We start from the raw sequence: 24662 nt of genomic DNA, 5'->3' as shown, positions 1-24662 counted from the left end.
CCAGGCTCTGGGAATGTCACCCAAGAGCAGTTGAGGCCAATCAGAAAACTAGCCCACGCAGGGGCGCCAAACATAGAAGCGAGACCATCCAAAAGAGCTAGCCCACGCAGGGGCACCAACCAGAAATCCGGATTATCCCACGCAGGGGAGACTAACAGTACCCATCCCATTAACGAAGTTTCAGAAACATAAACACAGAGTATTGATGCTAGAACTAAGCCAAAACAGACAGCAAAAGAGACCAGAAGACTAGATAGAAGAGCCAAAAGAACCTTGTGCTCGGGCGTCATTAATCGTCCATTTGCACCTCCTCTACCCAGCACCAACCATAAGCTTTCCTTTCAGCAGCAGTGGGAAAAGTGTCTTCTGCTTCGCCGGTCCCCTCCCTCTGATCGAGCCTGCTTTTCGATGCATTTTCCAGGTCTGAGGCAGGATCTTTAACCTCCTTCTCCGGATTAGCTTCATGAACCTTTACTTCATGCATCTTGTTATCAGTCTTCCTCTGCCCATGCTCATCCAGGGAATCATTGTCTTCCTGGGAATTTTCAATGAATAGGACCGAGACATGCACACTAATCTGCGGGTTATTCATGGAACTGCTAAAATTGAAGATAACAGAGCCGAAGGCAGGCAAGGCAGCCGAGTTCGATGCCCCCGCGTCCATGAATTGACTGGAGTGGAGGGGATTAGCTCCAGTGGAGCGTGCGATATTGCAATGACAGCAATGGACAACATTATCCGCCTTGTGACTGCGAGAGGTTCCTCCTCTGGAAGTGCCTCGATGGCTAAGCAAACGCTGTCAAGGTCTCACCATTCTCACAGGGATCAAGGGGAGGAAATTCCAACAGACCACAGGATAATCCAAACAACCAGCTGCCGGAACCGACTGCGGAATGAGCCAGACAGACAGAGAGGATATCCCAGCGGAGACGGAGAGGCAGGGCAACCGGAGTTGCAAATACCTGCTTGAAGGAGGAGCCACCAACATTCTCTGACCATACGCTACAACATCGCTTATAACCTCACCTGCCTTGCCTTGGAGCTCACCTGCCATAATTGCAACCTCCGCTTGAGCCGAATTGTCGTGCAAGGCATTAACTGTTCTCTGCAGTGTCACCTTATACCAGCTGCTTGCCTTACCTACGTCTTCGACGTCTGCCACGTGATGGCCTGTGGCCAGCATGTGACCATCCGTCCACGCCTGTCCCATCCTATCTAACACTCGTATCCGGGGAGTCCACTAATGTTATTATTGTGACCTTACATTATTGTTATGTTGGCTCTAATTATATTATGACCCCTTAGACTCCTATATATAGAAAAGAGGTCTTGTCATTATTTATCATCCAAGAATTGTTCATTTGTGTAATGTAAAGTAGGTTTCCCCCTCGAAGAGGTTTATTTCTAAGGCGTTCATCTATATTTTCTATCTTTTTGTGAGCTAGTTTCCTAATAGTCTATGATTTACCCTATGGTGGAGTCTAAGACCTCCCTACCTTCTGCATCAGAAGTATCACCTGCCATGTCACCATTTCCACCTCTTAGTCTAGCTATAACCACTCGTCCATCCACACATCTCACTTCTTCTTGGGGAATTACACCAGTTTCTTCTATAACTTCTGCAAATTTCTCAAATGTTTTCGTTCCCACACCATCTCCTATGCCGACCATGGTGGCTCAGCCTAGTTAGCCAGTAGGTTCAGGAATCTTTTCCCCACACTTTTCCCAACCAACTATTCCAGCTCCTTAGTTATGCATGGTTTCTTCTAGTAATATGTGGGGGCGATCACCATTTGTTCCTTGTCATCCTGGGGGTAGTGCTACTTCTATTATGTCACAAAAGTGGTATAGTTCACTCTTTGGAGGGGCACCACCTACCAATACTCTTACTAGAGGGGATAGTTTACCTGGGGGAAACCCCACTGCCAGTATCATTTCTCACATGGGTTTTCCCTCTTATGTCGGTCCTACTGCATAGAGTGGTCCTTCTGCTATCCCTAGGTACAACCCCATCAACAACCATGATTTTGGGGGTCCTTTTCTCTCTAGCAGTACTTACCCCAGGGGGTAGCATCCATTTACCAGTCATGCTGGTGCATAACAATCTTATGTCAAGGCGAACCCTTTCCTCACAAGCAAGTACATCATTCTACTCCTTATATGGGGGGACCACATGGTTGGTCAGGGGCTTCTCCCACTTATGACCCATTTAGTCAACTCCACAATTATTTTTTATCTTCTCTTGGTTTACCGGATTTGGTGAAATTGACTAATGACCCCATTTATCATGATCCATGGTGGCCACCATGCCCGCCAAATTACCCTTAGATATTCCAAAGTCTGAAGGAAATTCTGGGGAGAATCCATCCACGCATATTACCATCTCTCATTTGTGGTGCTCATCAAATATTTTGTGGATGACTTGGTTAAACTTCATTTATTCCAATGTACATTGATTGGGGATGTTGCAAAGTGGTACATCGAGTTAGATACTGCATCCTACGGTGACTTTTCCTCCCTAGCTCAAACATTTTTGACCCACTTCTAGTTACCTACTCGGCATGACATCGGCTCTGACCTCTTGTCTAATTTCAAGCAAGATTATGCCACATTAATTTCTACTCATATTCATGAGTGGCACCGTCGCAAGAGGTTGGTGAGAACCAAGTTTCCTAATAAGATATTATGTAAATGGTCCATCTGATCTCTTCGAACTCGTATTTCCAAGGATGTGTCTATATTTTGATTTGTTAGCGAGGAAAAAGCCATTTTAGCTTCCCAATAGTTGGATCTCATCTATTCACAGTCGGGTATGCTCTACGAAGTGTTTCCTAATTCCCCTAGGCCTTATATTGACCCTCTAAAACCTGTTCCTAGCCCAAATTCTGATGGCATGATTAGATCTGTTTCCTATTCTATGAGCCAACTTTCTGCCCAACTTGGGCAACCACTTGTTACATCTCAAGCCACACCAAGTGCATCTGGCTCTAATAAACCACCCCCTCCTAAGTAGTCCACTGATGTCCTCACAGTGAAGTCCACTTTTCCAAAGAACAACCAACAATCATGTGGTAAAAGGAATAATAAGAGGAATAAACAAAAGAACCAAAATTCTTAGGACTCCCAACCCAACCCTCAAAGTCAGGGACAGGGTATTAGTGAACATAATTGTAAATTTAGGTTCATATGTAATATTTGTCAAGGTGACCACCTTACTCATTAATGCCCTCGAATGGATGAAGTCCATAGGCTTCTTTCACCACTGTCTACTCAACAACCTACCATCTTGACACATCTATTCCCTCAAAAACCCCAAAAACATATGATTTATCAACCTCCTTCACCTCCGCAAGGGGGCAATGACGGGTCATCTTCCCATCCTCCTCATAGTTCATCTGCCTTGATGTCCAAGGAGATGTCAACGTGATTGTGCAAGCCAAATCTTACAATGTCCCTGAGTCGAGTTCTCCCTCTAAGGACTCATCGGCTTCACTACCTTCCACTGGACCTCTCAATTTGGATAAGCATATGGAACCCATTTATCACCCTCCCAAGGGTGTTCTCTAGATGACAACACACAATCCTTTTGCCTGGGTTTCTCAACATTACAGTATTGTTGAAGATCTTTCCTAGGCTCCTTGTGCCATGTCTGACTTTAAGGTCTTGCAAAGTTGTCCTCAGCAGCACAAAGCCTTGTTGTCTGCCATTGGTGGAGTTGACCTATCTAACTCTAGTCTCATCGCTTCTAAAGCTGACAAAGTTGATCCTTACCTTTCCCATCAAATTTATTTTCAAATCACTGTGCATATTTTTTATCGGAATATTCATCACACTTTGGTGGATGAAGGCTATTCCATGTGTGTTATGTTTATATCCTTCTTGAAGGCTCTTTGCTCTTCGGTGCTCACCACGTCCAACATGAATCTACAAGCTTTTGATCGACATAACTTTGTACTTAAGGGGGTTCTTCCAAAATTTTCCATTTAGTTAGGAGGGAAAATTGTATATGTCGATGTCAAAGTTGTCGGCGCCATGTTAAATTACAACCTAATTCTTGGTCATAGTTGGTTTTATGTGATGACTGCAGTTGTCTTGTTTGTATTCCATTTAATTTTCTTTCCTCATGAAGGAAAAATAGTCACTATCGATCAACATGACTTCTGCGTGCCGTTAGCCCAAATTTCCACCACTGGGAATTTTGTACCACTTGTGGGAGATGATCCCAATCAACTACAGAGTGTTGGAGTTAGACTCTTTAAAAGTTCAACTCTTATGGGGGGTTTTCCTCAACTCCCTCCACCCAAGGCTCCTTCTAATCCTACCACTGCCTGCTGCCACATGATCTATTCATGCACCAATGGACCCAAGCTTCTTGAGAATCCTTTTGTGGTGCCTACCAAATTTGATCTTAATCAATGTGGCATGTCTATGTCATTGAGTCTAGCAGAGCTTGATTATTAGGCTATTTAGTTGGCTTCCTCATTCGCTGAGTCTCGTGATGTCATCTCAGTGCCACCTAATGATTTCCTTTTGCCTTCCTAGGTTATTGAGTGTCATTCCTCTTGTGAATTTCTTGACTTCTGATTACCATCTAATGACAATATTCGAGAAGGCATGTTAATTATTGACCATCCTTGGCGGAATTTTCGTCATCGTTCTTCTTTTCTCCCCCACGGAGAGGATTTGGATGGATCCCATCAAATCATGGCTTCCTCTAGAAATGCCAATATTTCCCCAAATTTCCAATAGATTTTTACCTTTTCTTCTAAAAGGAATTTTGCGAATATTTCTACTATCATTCCTATTAATATTGCAATGAAACTAGGTGTCATCGAAAATATTTTGATCAAGGCTGATTGTACTCCTTCTAAGATTGATACTTACACAACCCTTTTTAAATAATTTTGCGCTATTTTTGCATGGTCTTACGATGAAATGCCTGGCATTGATCCACAAATTGTCCAACACGAAGTTAAGACTTATCTTGGAGCTAAAAATGTTCGGAAAAAACTATAGTTGGTTAACCAACGTAAAGTAGCAACTATCAAAGCTAAAGTTCAAAAACTCCTTGACGTTGGCTTTATCTATCTTATACCTTTGATGGAATGGGTATTGAATCTCATTCCCGTTGATAAAAAACAAGGAACGATTCAAGTATGCATTGATTACTTTGACCTGAATCTGGCCTGCCCTAAGGATAATTATCCTACACCTTTCATTGACCATATTCTTGATGCGTGTGCTAGTAATGTTATCTTTTATTTTATGGATGTCTTCTCTGGCTATAACCAGATCGAAATTAAACCTAAAGGCTAACAAAAGACTTCTTTTATTTGTCGCTAGGGTACATTTTCCTATCTAAAAATGTGCCACTCTCCAGTGGTCCATGTCCTATAAATTTCACAATATAAAACACATCATTGAATTGTATCTCGATGATCTTACTACTCGTTATTTGCTTCATGGGGACCATCCTTCCCACCTTTAAGAAGTATGTCTCCGATGTCATTCTTACAAAATCTAGCTTAATCCACACAAATGTGTTTTTGTGTACAATTTGGATGATTTTTGGGCTTCATCATTTCAGAAAATGGGATCCTTGTTGATCCCACAAAGGTCAAGGTGATTCTTAATCTGTCTCCTCCTCGCATTGTCTGCCATCTTCAAAAAATTTAGGGAAAAGCCAATTTTTTACGATGTTTCATTACCAATTATGCTCACATTACCTAAGGCGTCATGCACTTGTTGAAGAAAGGAGTGCCTTTCATTTGGTATGACCCAACCCAATGTTCATTTGATGATCTTAAATAGGATTTTTTGTCCACATGTTATAGACATTTTTGTGCCTTACAGCTCTAAGCATGAAATGTCCATAAACCAAGGGATCCTAAGTCCCTAAAAGTGTTGTTCCTACCCCTAGAGGAACAAGGTCGACCAATTACAGCTTCTCCCAGAAGTTCTCCACCAGAAACTGCTCAGAATCAGTCAAATCAGGATCATTTCAGCTGCTCCACTAGCTAGCTGCATTGCATAACACCCCAGTACACTAGCTAGGTGCGTTGCAACGCACCTAAATGCACTACCAGGGTGCGCTGAGTGGGAAAGGACAAATGGCAGTGTCATTCCGCGAGGTGGACAGACAATGGAAGCTTCCATAATCTTCCCCAATGACACTTGCCTCACTGAGTTCGACCAAGGATGAGTAAGAGGCTCTCAGTCTCCAAGTGGAAGCAAGAACTGACAGAGAGAGGCCACTAGTCAAATCATAAGCTGACATCTATATATGGATCCCTCATCCGAGAGATCCAGAGGCTAGAATTTTGTACATTGCAGAGAATTGTTGTTGGTTTTGAGATAGAGATCAGTGCATTGGGCGATTTATGCTTTGTTGGAGGTGAAGAGGGGATTCATTTGCTGGGGGGTTGATGTTGGATCAGGAATCATCGGTTGTAACTCCTCCTGGACCTTCTTGTTATATCAATAAAACTATTTGATTTTCTCCTACATGCTTGTGTATCAATGATGTTTTTTTATATTTGCATGTTTAGCTTAAATCTGATCCTAAGCTATTTATGAATATGAATCCATGTCTTTGTATAGTTTTCCTCTTCTGTTATCTTGCGGGAACTTGGTGAAGCTGGGCAAGTAAGGGAGCAGGTAGTTGGAAGCTGTCAAAGAGGAGAGAGAGATTGGATCAAAGGACTAGCGCAAGACACAGGTTGGTTCATCCTATTCCTCTTCGTTTATAGTTCATAAAGAAGAATACGAAAGTAGTTTTCCTTGTTTGTTTCTAAGGTACTGTCACACCTTAGTGGGATAGGGGCGTTCTGAGTAGACACTTTTCCCGTTAACAACACAAATTTACTAAAACCTCTTGATTTCAACCGAAATTTTCTGTTATATCTTCCCACCTCGAAGTTTTCTTTAGGAATGGTTCTCATCCAAGAGGAAACTATGCACAATGAACATCCTGTTTATTACCTTAACAAAGGCTCAATTGGTCCTAAGCTTCGTTATTCCCATGTTGAGAAGTTAGCTCTTGCAACCGTGATAATGCAACACTTGAGGCATTAAATTTTATTGTGATAGACTACAGTCATTGCTGACACCAACCCCATGAAACACATTCTTAGCTGTCAAATTATAGGAGGAAAGCACTCCAAATGCATTATTATCCTTCAAGAGTTTGATTTGGAGTTTTCTATTGCCAAAGCTAAAAAGTCCCTAGATTTTGTCAAGCTTCTTGCTGAGTTGCCTACAAGTGATGGGGAAACTGTGGGCATGGATCCTTTTCCTGATGAATTATTATTCCTCATTATTACTTCTGACCCTTGGTATGGAGACATTTTTCTATATCTCTAAACACAACGTTTCGAGTCCAAATTGTCTCATCATGACCGTCGATGTATACGCCATCAATCTCGACACTATCTCATTATTGATGATTCTTTTTTCTGTCGCAGCACTGACATCATTTTACAATGATATCTTACTTATATTGAAGTTGAAAATTCCTTGAATGATTTCCACACAGGGGTGTGTGGTGGTCATTTATCCAGGCTTGCAACTGCGGAGAAAATATTGTGCGACGACTACATTTGGCCTACAATTTTTAAAGATTGTATTATAAGAATCCAAAAAATCCATCTATGTCAAATATTTTCTCATAAGATGCATGCTCACCCTACCCTTTTACATACAATAATTTATTTCAGACCTTTTTCCCAATGGGGAATTGATTTTATGCAATATAACCCACCCTCTGCCCATGTTCATGACTATATCATTATCATGATTGACTATTTCACCAAATGGGCTGAGGCTATGCCTACATGTCTCAAAGATGGTGATAATTCTCCTTTATTATTCTTTAAATATGTCATTCCCAGGTTTGGTATACCCAAACACATCGTGACCGATCATGGAAAATATTTTAAAAATCATATGATGCAAGAATTATTGCCAAGTTGGTTTTTCGCTATGAGCATTCCTCACCTTATTATCCTCGAGCTAATGGTAAAGTTGAAGTTGTCAATTGAACTTTGCAAACCATGTTACAACTAATGGTGGGAAAATATAAATCCCACTGGAATGTTATGTTATTCTCCGCTTTATGGGCATACCGAACCTAGGTGAAATCTGAAACTCGCTTTACTCCATTCCAATTTATTTATGGGGTCAAGTCAGTTCCTCCTATCTAGTTTGAAATATCTTCTCTTGAATTAGCTTTTGAGTTACTCCCTGATACCTCAACCATAGAAGCACAACTTGTACAACTCAACCACCTTGATGAACAATGCCTTCTCTCCCTAGTCAATAATGAAATTCATAAGAAAAGAGTTAAGGCCTAATACGTTAAATATGTCTGGCCTCACGTTTCTGTTGAGGGTGATGTCGTTTTAGTTTATGAGCAAGACCATGATAGGTTAGGTGTCAGTAAACTCAAACCCTTATGGCATGTTCCTTATATTGTTGAACAAGTTCTCAAGAAAGGGGCCTAGTTAGTTGATTATGAAGGGAATCCACTGTCGAATCCACTGTCGAAGCCACATAATGCGCTCTACCAAAAACGCTACTATGCTTAGTCTCTTTGCGTGGTCATTTATACATAGTATATATAGGTGTGAGTGTGATAAGTTTGATTTTACCTTTCATTAGTTTTTCCAAGTTCTATGTGTAATTTGTGTGTCTACTCTTAGGTGGACAGATGTCAACAGCCTCACTACCTTGTAGAGGCTTTGAACATGGTGCAAGACATTACACTCGAAATGTCGCTTCCGTCGCTTGGGTCCAATTTTCACCCACTAATGAACTTGTGAGTTCAAGGAGTATTTGTCATTGTCCTGTCACAAACAACATGGCTGAATATAGCGTTGCCATTGAGCTCTTAACCGAGGCTAGTCGTCTTGGCATATGCCACCTTATTTTTCAACTTAACTCTCATCTCATAGTGTCTGAACTCGACTGCCTCTATTCTTTAAGGAATCTGACTCTTCTATGCTACTTTTTAAGGGTAAATTTCTTGGAGCATTCATTTCATTATATTGATTATGTGCATATTCCTTGAGACCAAAACCAGTTGGACGATTCATTGGCTAATCATGTGTTATATTGGAATTTGTCACATTCATAAATTTTAAACCATTCACATGAACCATTACACATCTATTGTACATATACAATACAAAATCACATAGAAGTCATTATTTTATTATATAAAAAGTTCAGGTACATAGTTCAAAACCTGGGAAATTGAGGCCCTGGTAGTCATACATATGTAGAACTATCAAAAACCGCACAACCCTATGCTGCCGCCCCCATTTAGTGGTGCTCAAGATAATATAACACCACATTCAAAATGTAGCGAAGAAGGCCTCGATGGTGGGATGGAGTGACTCGTATGATGTGCCTGTGCATGTGTCGGGGGATATCATCTATGCTCCTCATAGGAACTCCTAATGTCAAACCCTCCACATTATGTTTGATTTCCTATAGCTCCTCATCTTCCTCTGCCACATCCACCTGTACTGTTGGGTTTCAGGTATGTGGTACATGTATCCTTAACGAGGAATATCTCACAGGGTGTATGGGTGCCACATTTGCATAATACAAGCATTATTTCTTAGTAACTGTATATCCATTCCAAAAATAAAAAATAAAATATTCCAAAATCCATAAAAACTAAAAAACATGAAAATTCAAAAATGTTTTACCTCTTCCGCCAAAGTCTTCACTAGGGGAAAGACAATGTTTGGGTCTCCCTCAAATTCCACCCCATCATATGGATAGTCATCCACCTACAAGTTCATTGCTCTCAACCAATTTTAGTAGGTGTTTAGGAACAAGTTTCTTGTATGAACACTGTCACATCATGGAATAATAGAACACCATATCATCATGCGGGGTTCTCTAGGTAGTGGGTAGACCACATAATCCAATGTCATGGATCTCATCACTAAAATCTTCTCAAAGAAAAATCTCACTATTAGACTCCCAAAGCCACATATTTTGATTTTCCCCTCTTTAGCTTTGTCAGCTGAGCCTTGACATTAGACAACATCCCTTCACATTAGTTAAACAAGGTGGGATCTAGAAATCTGATACACAACTCTAAGTGTGGTATTGTCACTATGTGGGGTGATTGGATCCCTGCTACTCGAGTCACAGTGTACTATAGTGTGCATAGTATTAGGTCTCTTATATTTTCTATGAATATTTTACCCTTATCTTCTCCACCACCTGACCTACAATGGGCACCCCTCATGCTTGTAATGGTTGCTTCGCTAGTACGTCGAACCCCATACAACAATACTGGAGCCTCCACCTTTATAAACCGGTAAGGAAATATATGTCTGAAACTTCTATCGAGAAAGTCTCTGGACCCACTACAAATTGATGAGTGGCTACATCCCACCAACATATGATGTATGCCAGTAAGAAGGTTGGGTTGGTCATACTTGGGACCCTGAAGAACTTGAGAAACTCACAGTCTCTTCATGCATTGATTGTTTTCCCATGACCCATGGCTTCAATCTCATTTTTAGTATGTTGTCTTTCTCTCCACACTGACATGGTTACTCCTACACACACCCACGATTTATCAGTCATGACCATTATGGAAAAAAAAAGTAAAACATAAAGATTTGACTTGCGGGAAATTATTTCCAAAAATTACCTTTTCTACTCCTAGACATTTTCTTGCAAAGGGGCGATTTCGTCCCTGGACACTATCATGCTTGTAGCACGAGAGCGCCCAAGATCTCCTGGATGAAAAATCCCCCTTACATGACTACGTCCGGGGGATTTTCCCCAATAAAACTCAAATCAAACAACAAAATTGACCATGGCTACGTAAACCAATGCGTAATGGATAAATACAGGCACACATTTGACTTACCTGGTTGAAGATGGATCCTCTTTCTCCTCCTTGCCCTTTCTCTCAAGCCCTTGGAAGCCCTCTCCTTTCTTCTCAAGTTCACAATGATCCATTAAGGAGGTATGAGTTTCTTTTATAAATCCTTTTGGCATTTTTTGACATATTCCTTTTTTTATTTTTGGGGCTTGGAGGGTTTTTAGACTGTATAATGATTTTTCCTAGTGTACTTTTAGGAGGGGGTATGGGGAGTCAAATTTTGAGTCTATTTTTGGAAGGTTCCAATTACAATCACGACCTTGAGGTAGGATTCATTTTACTGGCATATAGGGGTAGGTCATTTTCATCGATTTTTCACTTTGACCATCAACACCATTTTTATGCCTTAGGGCTAACCCCACCACGTTACGGCTATCAACACTTCTTTTATGCACATTGTCACTTGGTGGTAGAGCTTCCCTAATCATGGATACCCTAGCTAACACCTCTTTTCTATCTTGGTGTCCATGTAGTCATTTTTATTCTCTTCTTGGAATCCCTCCTTCTGACTCACCATGACCTAGCATTTGAGACACATGTCCTCTTCTTCATCATATTTCTAGCTAAACCCTAGGAGGATTCCACCACTTTATCCCTTGTCATTGCAAATTTTTGTCAGCCTATTTTTTCAATTTGAGCCTTGGTTTCTCTCTTCCATTGTCACCATCTACTTGGCCTACGATACACTTTCACTTGGTATTTACCCTTTCTTGGAGGAAACGTTGCAATGAGTGGCCCTATTAGGTAGCCTCTTGTCCCCATTATGTCATTACCAATTCAAACACTAGTGGAACCAATAATTACCTTCTATACCACTCGTTTCTACAAGATATGTTTTTTAAAGCTCTTTTCAGACTCCTTAATTTAGAAACTATTATCGAATGAACTTGTCTACTTCATGCTTGTTAAAGTACCTAAAGTGTTGTATACCCAGTATAAGCTTAACCCTTTTCCGGACTAGGATAAAATAGTTATGAAAAAGGAATACCCTAGTATACTATGGTCAAGAGGTTCCCCCTTATACACTTTTATCTCTTTTTTGGGTTTTGGGGACAGATTTATGAAAAATGAACTTATAAAAAGAGAAGGGAGGGAACATATTTTTCCATTAGTCATCAAAAGGGAAGCATTAGTTGCATCTCCCTTGAACATGGAACCTATCTGTTTCATTATCTCATAGTTGGGCTTTAACTTTCCTAAGAGCCATACCATCCATAGGAGTCTCTTTACTCCTTCAGCTGGTTACTCTTCCAATCATATGGAGTGTACTTCGATGCCTCCTGTTTAACTGAACGATATGACATGGTGCTCATTAGTCATGCTGACAAGTCACTCTTGCTTCATGCCATTATGTGTTCAAGGGAAGTCTCATCCTATGTCGGCCATCTGCAATAGCCTATTGACCTTTTTTAGTTGGCCATCCCTATTTTAGTTTTACTTCATCTCATGACTTCATCCATAAATCACATCATCCTGGTTTGTTCCATGTCGATTGATGGGAATAAATCAAGGCCCTCCTTCAACGAATCTTCTCCTTTCGACTTCAACTCATTATCTAGAAGTTTGATCTAGTAACCAATGTTACACCAGATAATCCCTCTTCTGGACAAGAGCAGTCTCCCTAGATCCTTGACATAAAATAGAAACAAGTAAGCCAATTGAACTAATTCTTTTCCTAAGTTGAACTTGTTTCAATTATAAGAAGTATAGCTAATGGATGAGCCTCTTACCTATTTCACGAAATGCTCGATGAAGATCCCTTGTTATGATTTGATGTGGCTATTTAGTGCTTGATAAGACCTGAACAAAATCGACCATAAAAGGATCAAAAGCACATGTGATATAATAATCCAAGAAACTTAATGATCAAGGAAATTAGGAATTGAATTTTCCTTAATAAATATTATAAAAAATTGTAAACCATTCATCATTCCAATAAGAAAAAGGGATTGGATAAAGCATTCATTTGTATTAATCAAATATTAAGAGGAGCCTTACAACCCTCGCCTTGATTTCGTGAGGTCCCTCACAAATGCCTTCAGTCTCCTCCTTAGGTGAAAAACTTTCCAATCTCAAACCATCAACATAAGTGTGGCTTCTCTGAGTTCTGACCCCCTTAATCCGTCTACCCTCTAGTCATTTTATAGGCCAAGAGGAGGAAGTTTTAGATCCAAAAGAAGAGGATGAGACTCATTCATTTAGGGATTAGGTTACCATGAGAAAAAGGATGAAGATTTATCATCTGAGGGTTATAGTTCAAATAGTCATCCCCTGGAAGCTTTTAGTTGGGAAATATTTGACCAACTATGTATTCCTCATCTACTTCAACATATTTTTGGTTGTTTGACTTCTGAGGGAGTTGGTTCAAACATGTTCATGGAAGGTAAAAAAGATCCATAAATTGATCAAGTGTCATAATGATAAATTAAAATGTAATAGATTGCCCCTGAAAGTTTGAAGTCTGTAAAAAAAAAGTCTAAAAGATTAAAGAAATTTATCATTCCAAGGATCGGATCAGAGGAAATGGTCAAAAACCTACAGGGAACATTCAAGGAATAGAATGAAAATATATATCAAAAATCATCTTTGAGGTAGGCATTCCCGTACTCAGAGTAATGCGAAATCAGTGAACAAGCATGGAAAAACTAAAATTATATAGATGGTAGACACGACATGGACACAACCATCTGTCTACATAATCATGAATATAAAATCTCCTCGTAACCTGGATTGATGAAACTAAATCTAGGGTCTTTATCTCCATCTCTCGATCCACAGTATGAATCTTACCATGCGAGTGAATGTTTCGAAGTTAAACATGGCAGAAACGCGATTACTAGTCAATGATGTGAACCGTTAACAAGCGCGAGAGAAACCACCAATAATGACAATGCTTCTCAAGGTACTTCCAGACAATCTATAAAGTGTGAATAGGTGATTTGAAGTCGAACACTCATAGAATCATTTGATCGAAGGTCAATGATGAGAACCCATCATCGAAAGTGAGAAAATTGCCATTAAGGCATGTAGGCTTCAAGGTATTGAAGGTTTCTAAATCAACTTCCTAGATAATGAGCTGAAGCCGATAGGAAGTGACTCGTCATAGGAAAGCCTACGACATGAAACATAATGTCAAGTTTTGAAAATAGTTTGCAAGGGCTGACTCAAGGATGGTTGATGTGATTGAAGGCATAAATTTGCAAAGGGGTTTGAACTGAGGTTGAAATTCTCTTGAACGCATAACGACATGACAATGACTTGGAAACATTTGGCTTAATGATAACACCCAGAATCATGAAGAATTTTAATGAGGTTCGATGAACTGTAAGGAAAATGGATTTCCCAACCTAAACATGAGTGTGACGGAGTGTCATGTCCAAGAGTGACATGCTACCTTTTAAAAATGATAATTGTAAAATGGACACCTTCTCCAATTCCCCCCCACCATTACTGGAAAGTACCTCTTTATTTTTTACAAGCTTAAGGAGGATAACATATTCTTGGATTGTAAGCTCATCCTTCATATCCATCGAATTATTTTTAACAAACCCTAAGAAGGAGTTGTTTGGTCTTGTCATGCTTAACGAGTGTTGTACTACTTAATTTTTATGAGTCCAGTAAAAGAGTAACTTGATGTCATTTTATTTTAAGAGTTCGAAAAAGACACAAAAAGAAAATCATTCAGTTCTTTTACCTTGAAATTTTAATGAGCTCAAAGAAAGTAAAGCTCAACATTTTTCAATTTTAGAGAGTCAGAAGAAAATAAGTAGACTCCATCAGGATCTTTTTCGTCAAGTTTAGTCTCTCAGGTATGAAAAAGGATAAAATAATACAAGAGAGAACTCTATTGACCATGTGATCTAGGTGGATTTTGGTGGCCATCCACCTATCCCACTTGGACACCCATAATTGTCTCTTTCAGTTTTTCAGTTTCCTTAATTGTAGCACAATTTACTATCTTTAGCGGTTTTTCGGGTCTTGAACTTCCAGAGCCATTTTGAGGCCCTAAACGATGTTATTGGGGAAACCTGGGAGCAACATGGGTCCATGGATTGATTTTTCTTTTTGCAAAGTTTTATTGCTTGGATAGATATTTCTAACGAGCTATGGTGCGCGTCAAATGGAGATCGTATGCCAAAGTTACGACCCCGGGAAGTTGATGTACCAATTTACTCGAAACGGGGCCCATAGTTTGGTGTTTCATCTCCTAGGGTTAGGTTTTTGAATGTTTAGGGTTTTCCATTATTTCTCAACAATAAATAGGCCTTCGAGCCTCTTTGTAACACAGTTCAGAGGCATGTAGCCGCCACATCTCTTCTCGGAGATAAGCTACCATCGCCCTAGCTGGTTTATTTCCATTTCTATTTGTAAGCATATTTCAAGATTTTACAGTAACGAAATGAAATATTATTTCTGTTGCATCTCTATATTTATCATTATCTCTGTAATTTGTTGCATTCTTGTATAAATCAGGATCAATGGTATCAGAGTGGTCTGCCTTTTCTCTGTTTTTCTTTGCATGTCCCCAATGAGGTCGGGATATAAGGAGCTAGGGCTTGAACTGGTCGAACCTTTGCAAGACCAGCCTCGTAAATCCCAATGGCCTTCCATGGTGGATGAAAAGAAATATGAGGGGGCAAGAGATCCTATCAAAATCTTGCTCGAAGAAGCCCTTGAGTGACAAAGGAACATGATGATGGAAATTTTTTCCTAGATCCTTCAACGGCTACCTAAGGGCGACACATCGGCTTCCAACAACTACTCTGGAAATGCCACACACTTTAAGGTGCATATTAACTTTGAAATCCCCATATTCGAGGGTAAAATAGATGCATATGCCATAAATAAATGGTTAAATTTACTAGAAGGGTATTTTTCTGTTCATGATTCTTCCATTCGGGAAAATATTACTTTTTCTCTTCTCAATGTAGCCCGCCACGTCAAGGACTAGTGGGAAACCTACTGCGAGGAGAAGGATGAAAGTACGGGCTCACTATTTTCAGCCGCACCCACTTGGAATTCATTTTGGGATTCCATCAAGGAGCAGTACTACCTTGTCAAAATCTATGAGGATAAATACATAAGGTGGATCACACTGTGGCAAGGAAGGGACCAAGAAGTGCTAGAGTTCACAAACATTTTTCATACCCTTCACACATAGTTGAGTATCAAGGATTATGAGTTTCATTTGGTACTCAAATACCGCAGCAACCTACATAGGTATATCTAGGATGAGTTGGAGTTCCTGAACATCTCCTCGCTCAGCATGAAGTACTGATATGCTGTCAAGATCAAGCAAAAGTTTAAACAAAAGAAACGAGACTTTGGATCTACAAATCCAAAGTAAGGGAAAGGCTTCCCCAAATCACAGAACCAAGGACAAAGCCAAGACGGGGCAACCCAAGACAACCCGTCGACGCCACAAGAAAAGAAAAACACCACGAAGTCAAAGAAGGACACAGGAAAGTGGTGTGAGTTCCATAGGAGCCCCACTCACAACACAAGTGAGTGTCAGACCAAGCAGTCACTAGTGGCCGAGTTGAAGGCTTCAGAATCAGATGCATGTTCTGACCCTGAGTCAGAACCTAAAAAGGGGAATGGCAAAGGGAAGCGGATCATTGACGTGGAGCCTAGTGCCACTGTTGCCACCACCAAGATCCAGAAGATTGAGCCCAAAGATCCAGAGGAGGAGGAACGTATTTTCCACTCAGAGATGTGGGTGATGGGTTCGCCACTGCAATTCATTGTTGATAGTGGGAGCCAAAAGAACCTCATTTCATTAGAGGTCATGAAGCGGCTGGGACTACCGACCATACCACATCCACAACCATATAGCATCAGGTGGCTTCACCAAGGACGAGATCTACAAGTTCACCATCAGTGTCACCTTCCCTACAACATTAAGCCCTTCACAAATGAGGTATTGTATGATGTTGCACCTCTGGATGTTTGTGATGTATTATTAGGCCAGCCATACTTGTGGACGCGACATGTTTTGTATGAGTCAAGGCCTCACTCTATTATTATTTTTTTGGGAGGTAGCCCCACCTACCGCCACCTCTTTAATCACTACTAAGAAATACAGTAAGATCATCTCACACATTAGGAAATTTATTTTATGTCTAGTCTACTCCCAAAGTATGGTAAGATCGTCACCACATCCATGATCCCCGCGAAGGGTTCCTCCACGCGACAGCAACAATAGAGGGATATGGTCATGAAAGAACATAGGAAAATTTTCTCCTCACCCACAAGGGTACCACACAAGTTTTAAGTGGGCGAAAATGTCTAGTTGCATCTATAGAAAGAATGTCTTACAAGGACCCACCGGAAGCTCATACCACTCTGACATGGTCCTTAGACCATTACCATGGTTGTGGGAAATAATGCTTTGGAGCACAACATTTCCCCATCCCTTCACTTGCACTGATTTTTCAATGTGGACCTCCCTCAACCATGCTTCCCACAATTACTGGACACATCAGAAGTCGCAGAACAGCTCACCAGGGACCTAGCTCAATAGAAGTTTCCTCATCTCTGGGAGGAACTCAATGCAATGGGGACCATTTCTTCCTAAGGGGGGAGGAATGATCCAGGTGGATGTTGGTGGCCACCCACCTATCCCACTTGGACCCCCACAACTATCTCTTTCAGTTTTTCAGTTTCCTTAATTGTGGCACACTTTATTATTTTTATCAGTTTTTCAGGTCTTGAACTTCCAAAGCTGTTTTGAGGCCCTAAACGACTTTTTTTGGGAAAATTGGGAGAAACATGGGTCCATAGATGATCCGGATTTAAACAGGAACGCAACAAATTACAGAGATAACCATATACACAAAGATGCAGCGGAAATAATACTTCATTTCATTAATGGAAAATACTGAAATATGCTTGCAACCAGAAATGCAAATAAACCAGCTAGGGCGGTGGTAGCTTATCTCTGAGAAGAGATGTGGTGGCTACATGCCTCTGAACTGTGCTACAATGAAGCTCAAAGGCCTATTTATTGTTGAGAAACAATGGAAAACCCTTAACATTCCAAAACCTAACCCTAGAAGATGAAATGCCAAACTGTGGGCCCTGTTTGGGTAAATTGGTACACCAACTTCCCAGGGTCGTAACTTTGGCATACGATCTCCGTTTGACACGTACAATAGCTCGTTAGAAAGATCTATCCGAGCACTGCAACTTTAGGAGGCAACATCGGTCCATGGACCCATGTTGCCCCAGATTTCCCAAAAAACGTCGTTTAGGGCCTCAAAACAGCTCTGGAAGTTCAGGACCCGAAAAAATGCTAAAAATAGTAAGTTGTGCTACAATTAAGGAAACTGAAAATGCTGAGAGACACAATGGTGGGGGTCCAGGTGGCCACCAATACCCACCTGGATCAATAGACCAATTTTTATCTTCCCAAAGTTGAATTCTTCAGATAGATATTTCTAACGAGCTATGGTGCATGCCAAACGGAGATCATATGCCAAAGTTACGACCCTAGGAAGTTGATGTACCAATTTACCCGAAATGGGCCCCATAGTTTAGAATTTCATATCCTAGGGTTAGGTTTTTGAATGTTTAGGGTTTTCCATTGTTTCTCAACAATAAACAGGCCTTAGAGCCTCATTCGAACATAGTTCAAAGGAATGTATCTGCCACATCTCTTCTCAGAGATATGCTACCATCGCCCTAGCTGGTTTATTTCCATTTCTGTTTATAAACATATTTCAGGATTTTACAGTAATGAAATGAAGTATTATTTCCATTGCATCTCTATATTTATGGTTATCTCTGTAATTTGTTGCATTCCTGTATAATCAAGATCACCATGCTTAGTCAACATATACCTTTTTCATAAATAGTCCTAACTCAATCCATAAAAGGGGTAAAGTTATACTGAGTGGACAATTGTTCATTTACTTTTATGAGTTCGAATAAGCGATTACTCGACGATCATTTCATTTTGAAAGAGATTGAAAAGGGCTTAAAAGAAGGAATCCATGATTTTGATTTTTCGTAATTTTTTAGGAGCATGAAAAGTGATAAAACTCTACTAAAATGTCAAAATGATTTATCTTCGCTCCGTAATTGATCTTGCACACTTAACTCAATAACTCATCATAACTTCTCAAAAAATTTCCTTTTCCCTCCCAAAAGGTTTTAAACATAAAAAATAATATTTTTTAGCTCCCAAAAACTTATAAAAGTGGGAAAAGGTAAATTATTTTCACTATTTTCATTTTTACCATCTGAGAGCAGCGAGACGATTTTTTACCACCAGACTTCCAAGACTGATTTAGAACCAATCAGTGGACGAAATGTGCCCTCATCCCTGCAAGGGTATTTTATTTTTTATTTTTATTTATTTTTTATCTTATTTTATTTTTTTCAGTCGGGCCCGCGCAGGGTGATAAAATTTTCCCCACAGAAAATCACGGCCTGCGTGGAATTTTGCTAGAAAAAAATGTGCAACTATGCCTTGTCCATAAAAATGCGGCTGCACAAGCACCGAAGGTTTATTTTTAAGCTCGTTTTGGCCCAAAGAAATCATAATATGAGTTTGTAAAATGATTTTAATCCCTTTAAAATTGTCATTTCAGGTCATTTGATTACTCAAAATGGAGTGGAGGGAAAGATAGCATGAAGCCAATGATTTGGCTGCTTTGGCAGATTCAGCCACCATATAGGCTCTCAAGACTTGTGGCCTCCTGAAATATTGTCTTATCCCTAGGATGAAATCTCAGGTAGATTTGATGACATGGCTGGTAAGCACCTGGAATGTCCAAGGACAATTTTTTGTCATTGTCGATCATCGTGTTACCATTGACAGTAATGACATCTACTTCTTGACTGGGTTGTCTCATCACGAAGCCGATCTTTCATTATTCGAACAGAGGATGGGAGGAGATACCACTGATAGGTATATATGGTGCTTTTGTGGGTCGCACCACCAAAGGATGGGAGAATTGACATTCAGACCAACAAGCTTTTACCCTTGAGGACCATTGCATTCACTGTTTGCAAACTGTGTGGCAGTGTTGTCCTTCATTTAGCCACACAGGAACAGATGTAAATGACCCTAGAATTCTAGGAATCCACAGTGTACAACTAGTGCGATGAAGTGGTGGTGAACATGAAGGGCTAGTTGACTAGGTGCAAGAATGGAAAACTGAATAATTTTAGTTATGAGGCCATTCTTGTTGATTTATCCCTAGAGAGGAGTCCTATCCTCTGACCACAACAGATTCTGGCAAATGAGGGGGGTTATAAGGATCAACTCATGATGAGGTGGGTTGCACTGATGGCACGCCATGGAGGTGATGGAACAGTAGTGAGGTATATGATAGAGTTCTTTGATTGGTTAGGCCAACAGATTGTTCCGATTGACGACTTTTCGCATGTAGGGATGGATTGTAGAGGTGATCATGATATCTCACTTCTAGCTAGAACTTAGTGGGGTGATGATATAGGTGAGTATTTCTCATTTTGACATATTTCCAATTTTTTAAATTTTATGTGTTTTTATCTTCAAAGGCTAATTATTCAAAATGCATGTGCAAATGTGGGTCCAACCCGACCAACCAAGCTGAGATGATCTGATAGAAGAGACGAGCAGACTATAGTAGCTACGGTAGTGAACCCAGAGGCAGAGACAGAGCTGGAGCATAACCTTGATAGGTTGACTTCGAACATCCCAGAGACTGGGACTGATGACATTCCACGTGCATATTAGAAACATGTGGTTGGGGTTCCAGGTCCCCTCAGGCATTTTCTCTGTCGAGTTTCTCGTGTTATCATTTTTTATCATGAGCATCATCATGCTTAGTTGTTATAGTTTCTAGGACCACATTTTAACTTTTGGTGTCAAAATATTTAGAAAAATAAAAGGCCATGGGGCCTTATGTCCTCAGATGACATATTTTGTAGACACACACTTTTATACAAACTCTATTTTAATGAAAAATCTACTACTTTTGCCTATTATTTATCTCGATCAATGTCTGAATTAATATTGCTTTTAATTAACAAATCTTGCAAATGTGTATTTAACACATGATTCACAAATGCATCTGTTAATGTTTTTAAATATCTCAAAATGTATTGATATTCGATATAATCAAATTTCCTTTCCAAAAGATGGACTCGTAAAAATACTCTTAACATGGGTGGACTTCTTATTGTATAGACATTGTTTAAATGTAATACTACGAACTTCGAATCTAACGTAATGATCAAATGTTGGATACCAAGTGCAATGCATCAGCTAATAGATCAATGACTATGCTATATTCCGCTATGTTGTTGGTTGTTTGACCGAGACATATTCCATGAATAGAGACTAGGTCATCACTGGGTGAATAGATAACCCAGACTGCAAAAGATAAATCCTGAGTACTTTGACTAGCGCCATCAGCAAAGCCAATGTAAGTTTGAGAGAATTCCAACATCTACAAATCAAGTGTAAAAACAAGATAAGTAGGAGAAGTAGTATAAAAATAAAAAAGCATTAACTGTCACACATACTTAGAAAAACGGTAAATAATGTATAGATCTTCACCAAAATTTTATGAAAAATATTTCTTTAAGTAAAGACCATTTATGGGCTTTCCCTAAGGAATACCGTTGTAATAAACCAGCTCATATTCACCTTTAGCTAATATGTGTTTTATGATGTATGGGCCATGCCACATGGGTTTGAACTTTCCTGCACTGAACTTGTCATGAGCTTGATCATAAACCAAGACTAGGTCACCTTCTGAATATGAATGAGGATTAACGTTTTGAACAAACTGAGATTTGACACATTTTTTGTGAGCTTTGCTAGCTAGTATGCATCACAACGATTTTCATCTAAACGGGCTAAACGTGCAAAACGTTCTTCATTCGCCGAGGTAGCAGGTAATAATTCCATAGCTAGTTTTAGGGATGGGATTTCACATTCAATGGGTAATACTGCTTCCAAACCATAAACAAGTTAGAAAGGAGTAAAATTGGTCGACGTTTTTACAGTAGTATGGTAATCCCATAGTGCTGAAAAGAGCACAGAATGCCAATTTCCTTTATGCATACCAACTATCCATTTAATCATATTGGTTAAAACTTTATTGACAACTTTGACCTAACCATTACCTTGTGGATAATACGGAGTAGAGCTATCATGGCGAAGGTTGAGTTGTGTGAAGAGTTCGACCATCTTAAAGTTACGAAAATGACTACCATGGTTTGTAACAATAACTTGTGGGACACCAAACAGAAAAAATCACATGATTGAAAATGAAAAGTGTTATAGTTTCGCCATCATCTCTATATTTAGGCATCGCCTCAGCCCATTTGGTAAAGTAATCGACTGAAAGGATACTATATCCATGCCCCTCGACCGAGTGAGGGTTACAAGTGATAGATTCGATGCCCCGTTTGGCAAAAGGATCGACAGCTGTGATAGCATGAAGAGGAGCTGGAGGTTCTCACATTTTTCAATCATACATTTGGCAATTATGACATTTTGCGGACTGTAGTAATGAAATCTTTAAAAATTAACAACCAAAAATAGCTAACACATGATATCTTTTGGGCCGTAGCATACCCAGACATGTGACCACCACATGCTCCAGAGTGGCAGTCATTTAATGCTTTTTCGGCCTCTTAAAAATTCAAAAAATGTCAGAATATAGAATCGGCACCGCAACGCTAAAGAGTGTCGCCAATAGTCTTGTATTGTTGGGATTGGTATCATATTTCACGATGATCAGTTTTGGATAAATTAGGCCTAAATGTTTGTGTTTGCAGATATATAATGATATTTCCATACGACATATCTGACATACTAATAAGAAAGAGAGATTCGTCAGCAAAAGAATCATGTGCTACAATTTCTATATCAGTATGAGCAAAGTCACACAATAGTTCGGTGAAAATAAAAGATTTCTTTGATTTGGATGCTTCAAATTCCAAATCAAAGTCTTTTAAGATAACTGTACACTTGGAGTATTTGCCCCTTAGCAACTATCTAGTGATAATGTACATCATAGGGTTGCAATATGAAATCATTGTTTTTTTCATAGAAGTATATAGTGATGGAATCGTTGAACAACTTGTACAGCTACCAAGGCTAGCTTCTCCACATGTGTGTATTTAATTTTGATTTTCGTGAGACTCCTACTCAAATAGTAAATCACATATTCTTTGCTAGAATCATCCTCTTGGACTAACACCATGCAATGGTGGCATCAGATGCAGCTAATTACAGAAAATAATCTCGATGATAATGGCACATTGGTCAGTGCATGTTTTAATCCATCCAAATATTTATCAACAAGCTCATCCTAGAAAAACGAAATTCCCTTTTTCAATAGTTGAGTAAAACCCTAGGTTAGTTCATAATAATTTTGGATGAATCTATGCAAAAAGTTTTCTTTCCCTTGCAAACATTGGAGTTGAGTAAGGCTAGAAGGAGTAGGAAAATTCACAATTGCCTCTACCTTGAGGAGGTCAACATGAATTCCTTATTCTGAAATGATGAAACCTAGAAGCCGACCTGATTGTACACAAAAAGCACATTTGTACGAATTCAAGCGAATATTATAGCTCCTACAGCTAATGAAAATTGCTTTTAAGTGTAAGGGGTGATCTTACTATTTCATTGAATGAGTCGGTATCTCATCTAAATAAGGCTAAACAATATGCTTGATATTGTGGAATGAATAAGACATTTCTCACTCAAAATTCACGCCAGTAGTGTTTAGTCCAAATGGGAGTTTGCGATAAGAAATCGTTCCCCATGGGCATATAAATGCAGTTTTATATTGATCGGAAAGGAGTATGTTTATCTGATTGTAGTCAGAAAATCCATCCATGAATGAAAAAATTTCATTCCCGGCACAATCATAGACTATTTTGTTGATATACGGAGTTGGATAATTTTCCATGGGTCAATATTTATTAATATCTCGTTAATCAAAACATACTTGAATAGTTACTTGCTTTTTATTAATGGGAACAATATTTGATACCCAATCGGTTAAAGGAACAGGGTAGATGAATCTTGCTTTCAGCAGGTTTTCAACCTCAGTATTCATAGTGAAAGCTTTTCATGGATGTATAGGTTGTAATCATTGTCTGACTGGCTCAACAACTAGATAAGTCTTTATTTAATGTACAACTATGCTAGGGTCAATTCCTCTCATTTCTTCGTATGACCAGGCAAAGATGTCATAGAATTCCTGAAATAGGGATTTGTAAGTTTGAATTTCTTCTAAAGAATAAGAAGCTCCTATATGAATATTTCTCGTTACCTTGGGTTTCATTGAGATGTCTATAGGTATTTTTGTCAATATGTTCCCTAAATTTTGTTCAGAATTGGAAGAAAGGGTAGATATTGGACATTGAGGATCGCTGAGGGTCTCAGATGAAAACATAGACGAGAAATTATTCTCAGTTCTGTCAAAGGATGGCAAGAATGTTGAACGATGATGAGTATCATTCCATGGCATTTCATCCAAGGTTATGTAACTTCCATAATACCTTCATTAGTTAAAAAAATATGTGTTAAAAGGATCAAGCATAGAGATTGGTTCCAAGCGTGACAAATGAGAATATTCATCAATAATCATTTTCATTCAATCATCTTCAAATGTTGATGAGTTAGAAAAGGATTGAATTGCCTCATAGGCTAACTCAAAAGTGATACGAGGCATTTCATTTCCATATAAAATCATTTCGGGTTTTGAAGGTACCTTTCACAGATCTCCCAATTCTA

The sequence above is a fragment of the Pinus tabuliformis genome, chromosome 2_2 (assembly GCF_031772625.1).
Source record: "Pinus tabuliformis cultivar Carrire ecotype Pingquan chromosome 2_2, CPIR1, whole genome shotgun sequence".
Lineage (NCBI taxonomy): Eukaryota > Viridiplantae > Streptophyta > Pinopsida > Pinales > Pinaceae > Pinus > Pinus tabuliformis.
This window is presented reverse-complemented; position numbering follows the sequence as displayed.